Source organism: Nicotiana tabacum, chromosome 9, assembly GCF_000715075.1.
Source record: "Nicotiana tabacum cultivar K326 chromosome 9, ASM71507v2, whole genome shotgun sequence".
NCBI classification, from domain to species: Eukaryota; Viridiplantae; Streptophyta; class Magnoliopsida; order Solanales; family Solanaceae; genus Nicotiana; species Nicotiana tabacum.
Window position 1 is genome coordinate 79,329,845 of NC_134088.1, and position 11,260 is coordinate 79,341,104.

General features: G+C 37.4%; 1 long non-coding RNA gene across 1 annotated transcript; it reads left to right on the forward strand.

The window, feature by feature from the left end:
• The first annotated feature begins 2,746 nt into the window (after positions 1-2,746).
• On the forward strand, positions 2,747-4,688 carry LOC142164238 (uncharacterized). Its single transcript, XR_012694936.1, has 2 exons — positions 2,747-3,368; positions 4,384-4,688. It is a non-coding gene; the product is annotated as an uncharacterized LOC142164238 (long non-coding RNA).
• The last annotated feature ends 6,572 nt before the right edge of the window (positions 4,689-11,260 follow it).

An 11,260-nucleotide genomic window follows, 5' to 3' on the forward strand; every position in this document is an offset into this window, starting at 1 on the left:
CCCACTGACCTCCAAAGTCGATCACACATGCCCTGAGCATATCCTCCAAAATCTGAATTGTCCTCTCTGACTGTCCATCGGTCTGCGGATGAAAGGCTGTGCTGAGCTCTACTTTGATGTCGGAACCTATCAAATCAACTCCGATTGACCTCAAATTTTACACACAAGTCATAAATTATATAACGGAGCTATAAAAATTTTCGAAACTAGATTACGACTCCGGTATCAAAAAGTCAACTCATCGGTCAAACTTCCAAACTTAAATTCTTATTTTTAGCCATTTCAAGCCTAATTTAACTACGGACTTTCAAATAAAATTTCGAACATGCTCCTAAGTCCAAAATTACCATACGGAGCTGTTGGAATCATCACAATTCTATTCCGGAGTCGTTTCCTCAAAATGTTGACAGAAGTCAAACTTAGCACTTTAAGGCCAACTTAAGGAACCAAGTGTTCCGGTTTCACCCCAAACACTTTCAAATCCCGAACCAACTATCCCCGCAAGTCATAAATCATTACAAGCACCTACAGAAAGTTTTATTTTAGAGAACGGGATTCTAAAAGTTAAAATGACCATTTGGGTCATTACAATACTATGCAAAGAATTGGTGCCAAAATGAAATTTCGTGCCAAGTTTAAGTGGCTGTCTATGTAGTTGGACTTTAGACAATGTGGTTAAGAAATGCTATAGGTCGTAGGTTTGACTTCCATGTGATGTAGGGGTGTATATGGGTCGGGTTGGTTCGTATTTTCTAATTACCAAACCAAATCAATTGTATCAGGTTATTAAATCTAAATACCAAACCAAACCAATAAAAGTCGGATTTTTTCGTATTTTTCGGGTTTTTTCGATTTTTTCCCCATAAAGTCTTCATAGCACAAAACGTTAAATTTGTGCTCCAAATATTTCTTTAATCCTAGTAAGACAAAATTATATAAGGTATTTTTAAATAAAATAACATAAATATGAGATGAGTCATGGCATTATACTAAAATATTCAACAATAAAGATAATAAAATCACATAAAATAAATATTATTAATAAGCCATAATAAAAATAAATATAATTTAAAATTATGATTAATATGTATTATTATTTATATGACTAACCACTAAAAGAAAAATACGTTATACATTTTATCTAAACCATGAAAAAAATTAAAAAAATAGATATCCAACACTATTTTCATTAGTACAATTGAATTGAATATCTTTTATTAGTATTAGTATTGATTTGATTTTGGTTTAGGATTTATTTGAGTTACTAACATTTATGGACTATAAAACTTATTGGAGCATCCAAAAATTATAAGCCCTAGCTTGAAATAATATGTTAAAAGATAAAACTATGAAAAAGTTTAAGAAATATTTATAAACTACACTACCATAAATATTGTTAAAACTTTTATACATATAATGTCGGGTTTGTTTGGTTTCGGTTTGACTTTTTTTAGTTAAAACCAAACCAAACCAAATATGGTCGGATTTTTTTCCCAACACCAAACCAAATCAAAACAAACCATAGTCGGGTTTTTTTTTTTTCCGATTTGACTCGAATTATCGGACTGTTACGTTTTGTCGGTTTTATTTGTTCACCTCTAATGTGATGTATTAGCCTTTTAAAATTATTTTTAGTGAAATTCTTGTCTCTACCATTGTACCCTTGGTATTAATGTAGAAAAATCAAGAAGCTATTTGATAAACATATGGACAAAAATTGGCAGCTTTTCCTTCAACTACTTTCTAGCCTCTACACAAGTATACAAATTGCAGTCATTCTCAAAAAGGGGAATGTGTCAACATCCATTTCTTCATCTCTTTGTCTTCCGTTGAATGGTTGGATTGTTTTCATCCACAGACCACAAGTATCGACAAAAAATATCCATGTTCTTTGAACCCCACATATATAAAGAGAATAAAAAGGAAGGGAAACATCAAACATTTGATTTCCACTTTTTTGTTTTCCTTTTTCTTTTAACTTTTTTGCCAACTTAGCGATCAGAACATATATTTTGAGAAAGATATATAGTTCAACTCTACACGTGTTTGTTTTATAACTATGTATATGTGGAGAATGCTTCATTATAACCACACAACTAAAATTTGACCCTTAATATGGACGAATAAATGGTGGATGAGTTGTAACTTAAGGAAATAAGAGAGATTAAACCTCTTTAAAAATGTCAAGGTTTGTAAGTATCTAGGTATGAATTGAACGGCAATATCCCAGGACTTACAATTTTCTCAAAGAACTTACTGAAATTCAACGTCAATATGATTAACTGAGGTACGAGAAACATAAGTAAAACTGATGTTGTTACCCGGCATTTGCATAGGATCTCGACGAGAAAACCAAGGGAGGAACTCAACCTTAATACTTGTTCCATTTCATTTTATATAATGGTGTTTGAATCAATGTAAATGCCTAATTTTTGCTCCTTTTTTTTTTCTTCTTTTATGTTTATTGTGTGTGTATGTGTAGGTTTTAGGAATTGATTTTGTTTAATTAAAAAGGGAATAAGAGTTTGGGCTAAGTTGCATTTTTAGCCGGAATGGGCAAAAAATCGGACCAAATCAGTGGCCCAATGGCACTGACCCGGTCCGGATGAGACTGGCCAGGGAGGTAAACTACACGGCATAGTTTCAGTGTCGTTTTATTTAATAACTTGAAGATCGAATCTCAACCGTTGGTCACTCTTTGATCGGCCGGTTCTCATCCAATCTACAACCCAGGTATTTAATACCTCAATTGCCCGATTTTTGCCCTCATTTAACCCCCCCCCCTTTTCTTCTTCTCTTCTCTTTTCTCTTGACTCTCTCTCATCTCTCTGCCTCTCCGCCACTCCCCACGGTGGTTCCACCGGCTGAAAATTGCCACCACCGGCCGACCACCTCCAATCACCACCAAACTTTCACCCCCTAATATCAACCTCGTCTTTTTGATTCCAACCTCCAAATCCTCTAAATCCTCACCAATCACCACAAATCCGGCCAAATCTGAAATCCTAGCCGTCCAAAGTTTCTTCTTTTCTTTCTCAAATTAGTGACATACCAGTCATCCCCACCACACAAGCCTCGCATAAATGTGTATATCTCCGGGAGATCTGCACTTCTCCATTAGTTTCATTACCAAAAAGCCCCATCGTTACCGTCCGACCACCCCAATGCCTGTAACCTCCACCAAACGCCCCGAACATCTATTTTAGCTATTTTGACTCAAAGACACTCGTTTTTTTTTTGCAAGACGCCGAAACCCTTTTGTTTTAGCGTCTGCTCGAAAGAAACGTGTGTTCTAGAGTCGGACAGCCACCGCTTGATGTCTCTGTCGTCTTCTGGTGGCTTGAGACTGCCTCGATGGCACTTGTTAGGTATACTCCTATCTCTTGTTTCCTTTTTAATTTTTTATGTTTCATTAAAGTTAGTTTAGGCCTAGGTTTAGCTTATAACATTTTTCTGTTTGTTTCTTATTCGTGATGATCTTCTTTTAATTTGTGTATTTTCTTTTGATAAAATAGTTTAGATATTTTAGCCGAAAATAGTAGCTTAATCACTCAATGAATCTTGTTTAGTTCTTGTTTGTGATTTAGTAGTTTGGTATGTAGTATAGTGTTCTGATTAGCTGCTCGTAATGGTCGTTTAGTTAGTGAGTTTGTATTTATTTAGTTTGAGTTAGTGACTTGTTGATCTTGATCGATTGTTGGTTGCATAAACCAAATTGATTTAATCTAGTTAGTTTGAATTTAGTTACAGTAAAGATATTATTTATGCTTTGACAATCCATATTTGTTTAAGTTTGATTTGTTTTGAGCAAGTAGGTTGGTACTGATGGTTTAAAGTTGAAGTCTAGGTAAATTGATCACGATTTAGGATACTAGTAGCTTGCTTTTTACTACTAGAGTGGCTGAAAGGACCCTTTCACCCCATGCTTCTGCCACAACAGGTTGGCTGTCTTTTCACCCTTCGAACAGTCTTTGGGCAGTGTTTTGGCCTACAAAGTCAGTCCTTTTGGACAGACTTTTGGTGAACCAAAATCTATCCCAAAGGACTTGTATTTTCCTACTTAAGGGGGCTCCTCTCACTCACTTTAATTTAGACAGGCCTTTCAACCTTTGTTGAACACACAAAAAACTTGAGAGAAATCAGCTGAACATCAAGAAATAGTAGGCTGAAACTTGAGAGCTTTGTGTGAATTTTCTGGAAAAAAAAAACTTCAAAGAACAAATGTCTTTGAAGTTAATTTATGGGTTTCTTTATCTCTGAAAATTGTCTGAGTTTTCGAGATCTATTTCGAGTCGTCTATTTGGTTCTTTACTGTTGTTGCTGTTGTTTATTTAGTTGCTGATTTTCAAGTGCTTTTGCCGAGTTTTTCTGTTTCGTTTCTAGGTATTTTCATCGCTATTTCTGCTGTTGTTTCTGCTCGTTACACTGCAGTATTTTTATTATTCTGCGACCCAGGTAACTCTTTAACCTTGTGTTGTAGATACTTTAACATTAATAAGAAGATTTGAACTCATCTTGACTGTTGGGAGCATATTTATCTAGATAAATGAATGCTAGATAGTTTTTGATTGTTAAAGCATATCTTGTTTGATTCACGTGTAAAAATGAATCTATGAATGTTCAAATACTCTCTATTCATGTGTAACTTGACTTTATTACCCAATATATGGTTCCGATTCATGTAAAAATGGGATATTCTGAAAAGGCTGGCATGTGTTTAAAGACTGTTCTGGCACTTTGCGCAATTCTGGCCAGTTTATGTTAGTTTTGTGCAAATTGGCCATTCTTTAAAGAAAAGAACAAAAGAGCCATGCCTGAAAGCTTTAATTTATTATTATAAAGTCTAGATTTTACATCTCTGCTAGGACCTTTGCTTTCTGGTAAAAAGTGGCTAGATCATAAATAAGTGGTTGGGATTGCTAGCTAAAAATAAAGGTTAATGGCTTAGAGCAAAAGAGGTTAGACTCGCAATATAGCACAGGTGGGCTGTCTTAGCAAGTCAGCAGTTGAAAGCCATTGGGCTTTTAGCTTGTGCCCATTTATGGAGCCCAATAATGTGGACAAGACAGATTCTGCCCAACAGGCCCAATGCCTTTAAAAAGTCTATAAATATTTTGCCCATTCGTTTGTGTAGATGCTGGCCCAATGACACAACTAATAAGCAAATCGGCCCACTTTCTCAATAAATAATCTGATCCATCTTCAAAATAATACTAGATTAGTTGAATAAACTTATTAGGAGCAAGTTAATTTCCATAATGTTTAACAATAATCTAATAACTTAAGCACTTTTAATTAATTTAAGCGCTAGGCAAATTTTAGGCACGGATACAAGTCTGATGTTCTTAAAATGCTTCGCGTATACTAGCTTGGTCATGTAGTTTAATAAGAATAAAGATTATAAATAAGGTCCAATATCAATAGAATATCCATAAGTTGTTTTACTACCATTAGTTTACAAAAAACATTTTCTTTCACAATAGAGATGGATAATTATTTTTCCCATAATCTAACCTCCAAAACCTTAGATTAAATAAAGATAATTAGTTTCGTCTTAACCGATATCGATAAGACTCACTTCGAGTAGGCTCCAATTCTAGGTGCGACACACGAATTAAGGTCGGAGATAATCGTCTTGGTTAGTGTAAGTTAGGGTCGGGGATACTAGTCCTAGTTTGAAACTTAACAATGTCATCAACAATAAAAGCGGAGTTTAAGTCAATAAAGCGACGGTGCTAGAACCACGGACTCGGGGAGTGCCTCACACCTTCACCCCGGTCAACATAATTTCTTACCCGGTCTCCTATTTTTGTAGACCAATAAAAATAGAGTCAAACCTTCCTTTGACTAGGGATTCAAATAAAAAGTGACTTGGAACACCTAAAAAATCAATTCGAGTGGCGACTCTATAAATAAAATAATCTCTACTCAAATTTGTCACTTTAATTAAAATTTTTTTTTTAATCCACAATCCATACAACATATCCTTTAGGGTAGAAAAGGGGTGTGACAGCTCTGGCGACTCTGCTAGGTAAATTCAAGAATTCGAGCTTATACATTGACTTTATTTAGCTTTATTAATTTTAGTATATACTGTGATTTATTTGGGCCTAATATGCTACTTGCCTGCTCTTTACCGCTTTGATATTGTTGAACTGTATTATAAATTGTCTTCTTGCGCATCCCCTCTAAGTCTTCTGAATATAACATCAGCAATTGCGGATACGCGCCCCATTCTTTTTTGAGATAAAGCTGGTGGGCCTGAGCTCCCAGTGAAGAATTATTAGTCACCCATATTTAAGAAACGGGGAGGTTCCAGTATTGTGATGACCCGATAGGTCATTTTGAGATTTAGCCTCTATTCCCGTATTTTGAGACCTCGAATAGCTTCGTTTAGCATTCTTGATTTGCGTGCACAGTCAGAGTCTTATTCTGAAAACGTTTTATGTGAAAAATTTAAGAAAATGTGAATTTTTGTCTTTAAAATGACTTGAGTTGACTACGGTCAATATTTTATGTAAACGGATCCGGATTAGTATTTTGATGGTTCAGGTGGATCCGAATCGTGATTTGGCACTTGGGCGTATGTCCGGAATTGAATTCGTAAGTCCCTAACTTGTTTTGACTCATTTTGCTGAAAATTAGCATTTTTGAAAGTTAAAGAATTCCTAAGTTGACCATAAGTTGACTTCTTAGCTAATAGGTTCGAATTTTGACATTAAAACTTGGAATTATTCCGTATTGCTATTTGAAACTTGTCTGCAAAATTTGGTTCAATTCGAAATTGATTTGACATAATTCAGACACATAAACGTGATTCTAGTATTTTTGAGTTTCACTTTAAAAGTTCATTCGTTTTGAGAGTTGATTCGTAGATATACATGTTATTTTGGTGATTTGATTGTACGAGAAAGTTCTTATGATGTTATTACACTTGTGTGCATGTTTAGTTTGGAGTCCGAGGGGCTCACGTGAGTTTCGAATAGTCTACGAATTGATTTTGGACTTTGGGAGATAGCTGATGTCTTCAGTGTTGCTGGTGTAATCTACAGATCTCGCATTTGCGAGGCCTGGCTCGCAATTGCGAGCCTCGCTTTTGCGAACTAGTATTTGCATTTGCGAGTACGGGTTGGATTGGGAAGTTTTGCATTTGCGAGGAGAAAGTTCGCATTTGCGAACGTGCAGTTGCAGCTTTGCGAAGACAGAGTCGCGTTTGCGACTCAGTGTGTTCCTGGGTAACCTTCGCATTTGCGAAGGGATGGTCTGCATTTGCGTGGGCTCTAGGTTCATATTTGCGACCAAAATGTCACATTTGCGACGTCTCTTCTTCTAAGATAGGGTTCTCATTTGCGACCCCTTTCTCGCATTTGCGATGTTTGCAATTGCGAACATGACATTGCAATTGCGACATCCGCATCTGGGTAAAAGAGGGAAAAAGCGAGATTTAGCTCATTTCTCACAAACTCTCAAATCTAAACACCTAGAGGCGATTTTCCAAGAGACGTTTCTTCCTAAATTCATTGGTTAGTGACTTTAATCCATTTTTTTTCAATTACCCATAACATTTCATAAGATTTCAACATAAAATTTAGGATTTCAATGGTAGAAATTAGAGATTTGGGTATAATTGAGGATTTTTGTAAAATTGAGGTTTAGACCTCGAATTGGGGTCGGATTTCGAAACAAATCACATAATCAGGCTCAGGGGTGAATGTGTAATCGGGTTTTGGTCCAAATCTCAATTTTGACCAAGCGGGCCCGGGGTTGACTTTTGTTGACTTTTCCAAAAATGATCTAAATTGAACCCCTTTCATTCGTGGGTAGTTTCTAAAGTTTATTTTGAATCATTTGGTCAATAATTTACTATATTTGGTTGGTTTGGAGGCTTGTTCGAAAGGAAAGACCGTTGAGCTTTGAGTTAATTGCGGAGTGAGGTAAATGTTGGGTTTAATGTAAGTGACCCGCGTTAGCTTGTCACTACTTCATCGAGGTTACGCTCGACACTTACAGAGTACATGGGGTCGGTTGTACTCATACTACACTCTGCACTTCTTGTGCAGATACCGAAGTTGGTCCCATTGACGTTCAGTAAACTTGCTCAGATCCAGTTTTTCGGTGGAGACTTGAGGTATAGCTACACGACGTCTGCAGCCCTGAAGTCCCCTTATACTTTATTTTAGCTGTTTACTTTGATTAAGACAGTTATGTTTATTTTAAACTTTTATTTTTAGTATTCTAGATGCTCATGTATTCTTGACACCAGTTCCGAGATTTGTATTTGAATTTCGTCACTTATTAGTTTATTACCTTATTTCAGACTGTTCAGTTTTATTATTGTCATTTAATTTGAAAATTGTTAAAAATGGTTAATAACTATATCTAACGTTGGGCGCCATCACGGTCCCTAGGGTGGGAATTTTGGATTGTGACAAGTTGGTATCAGAGCACTAGGTTGCATAGGTCTCACAAGTAATGAGCATGCTTAGGAGAGTCTGGAGGATCGGTACATAGATGTCTGTACTTATCTTCTAGAGGCTATGGAGTTATAGGAAAAATTTCCCTTCTTTCTTTCTCTAAAGTGCAATTCATTCTATCATTGATGATTGAACCATTCTATTCTTGTTATCGCGTAGATGGTGAGAACACACAACATCGACAGTTGAACAGGAGCTGGAGCCCCATGTGGCAGCTACTACCAGGGGCAGATGTAACGAACCGATCGATCGTTTTGAGCTCTAGTGCATCATTCGGCGGTTTGAGGCCTTGAGTAGCTTCACTTCATGTTTTATGACTTGTACGTGTGGTCAGAATTAAATTTCGGGAAGTTCGGAGTTGATTCGGAAGGAAAATTCTCAATGCGGAAGCTTAAGTTGGAAAGGTTGACCAAGGTTTGACTTTTATTTAAACGACTTCGGAATTGAGATTTGAAGGTTCTAATAGGTTCGTACGATAATTTCGGACTTGGGTGTATGTTTGGGTTGAGTATCGGGTGGTTCGGAAGCATTTTGGCGCTTATTATGGGAAGTTGGCATTTTGAAAGTTTAAGAATTTCTTAAGTTTGATTTGAAGTGGACTTTGGTGTTACCGATGTCCGTTTGGGATTTTGAGCCTTAAAATAGGTTCGTATCATGATTTGTGACTTCTTCGCAAAATTTGGCATCATTTCGGAATGTTTAAGTATGATTCGGATGCATTCGTCGAAGTTGAAGGTTTGAAAGTTAAAAGAAGGATCTTGATCGTCGATTTGTCATTTGGATGTTATTTGGTGTGCTTTGAGGTCTCGAGCAGGTTCATATCATGTTTTGGGGCTGGTTGGTGTGTTCAGACGGGGTCACGGGTGTGATTCAGGATGTTTTCGGACCAAGTTTTGGTGTTTTGACGCTGTTGGTTGCTGGTGATGGTGTCGTGCTTCGCGATCGCGAGTGGATATACGCGATCGAGAAGAAGGAAATTGGTGGCTGCCTTTTTGTGCTTTGCGAACACGAAGTAAGAGTCACGAACACGAAGGAGGACTGGGGTTCAGGGGGACTTTACCCTACGCGAACGTGACAAGGTAGTCGCGAACGCAATAAGTTGTTGGGCTTGTAGTTTTTCATTCGCGAACGCGGGAAGATAAACGCGAACGTGAAGGAGGAGTTCTAGACTGGGGACGAGTTGGTCATCGCGAATGCGATGGTTTGGACACAAACGCGATGCTTTGGACTATTGGGCCTTCACAAACGTGACCAGGGACACGCGAACGCGATGAAGGACGGGCCTGGGCATATATGTTTTAAAGCGGGATTTGAGTCATTTTCACCTCATTTTCTTCTGTGTGAGCCAACTTTGGTGCAGTTTTGGAGTTCCATTTCATCATCTATCATGAGGTATGTAATTTCTACACATTGTTAGTTAAATATACGAATTTAGGCTTGTAAATTTATGAAATTTTGTAGAAATTGTGGAATTTGGAAGAAAACCTAGAATTTGGTATATTTTTGATTTTGACCACGAAATTGAGCATGGAATTAGGAATAAATTATATATTTGAGATTGTGGTGTTATGGGTAATGTTTATCTTCGAATTAGGCATTGGTTTGAGGTGATAGAGAGGCATTGGAGCCAGTTATGGAACTTCGGAGCGAGGTAAGTCTCTTGTCTAACCTTGTGAGGGAGAATTTACCCCATAAGTGTTATATTTATTATGTGCTACACGTTGTGGGAGCTACGCACATATGAGGTGACGAGTGTCCGTGCGTCCGCTATAATTCCTGATTATGTCCTGGTAGACTTAGACTCACGCCATGATTTAATTGTACTATTTGAGTTATTCTTGCCTATTTAATTACTTCAATTTGCACTATGACCTGAGACTAGACTCGCGTAGAGTAATGGACTCTCTATTTTAGATATTTGACGAGCAACTTGATTAGCTGAAGAAATTGTACTTCTCTTACGGATTTCTCCCGCGTTGTGCGTATTCATCAAAAAGTTTCCTTAAATTTCATAACTCAAACGTATATTCGTGAGTGGGGTCAAGGAACCGTAAAAGCTTCATATTCCTATGGGATAGTGCCGTTCGCCTTGGCAGGATATTGTAACACACTCTTATAGGATCAGGCCGTTCGCCTCGACAGGATATTATAACACACTCTTATGGGATCAAGCCGTTCGCCTCGGCAGGATATTGTATCATACTCTTATAGGATCAGGCCGTTCACCTCGGTAGTTCTATGAAACACTCTTATGGGATCGGCCCACTCACCTCGGCAGAATCGTGCAAAATACTTGATAAAACGTCCGCATACTCATGAGCTTCCTAACTTGAGGTGTGACCATTGATTTGGTAATGACCATTACGTATTCCATTTGAGGAAGTATTCGATACTTGACAACCTTGTGTTCATTGTTTAGCTGCAGACCGTATTATTTGCTTATATCTGTACTCATTGTTTACTCATATTTCATACTTGTCTACTTTATTATACTTGATATACTGGACCACTAGTAAGTGTCAATGTCGACCCCTCCTCACTACGTCTTCGGGGTTAGGTTAGATACTTACTGAGTTCGTGTTGATTTACGTACTCATGCTGCACTTCTGCACTAAATGTGTAGGATATGAGAGGTTCATTTGGTGGTCATTTGGACGCTTAGGCGTAGATGCTGAGGGGATTTTATGGTGAGATGCATTACATGCTACGAGTCACAGCACACAGAGTCTCCATCATAATTATTTACTTTATCCTGTCTATCTTGTATTCTAGACATATGTTGTATT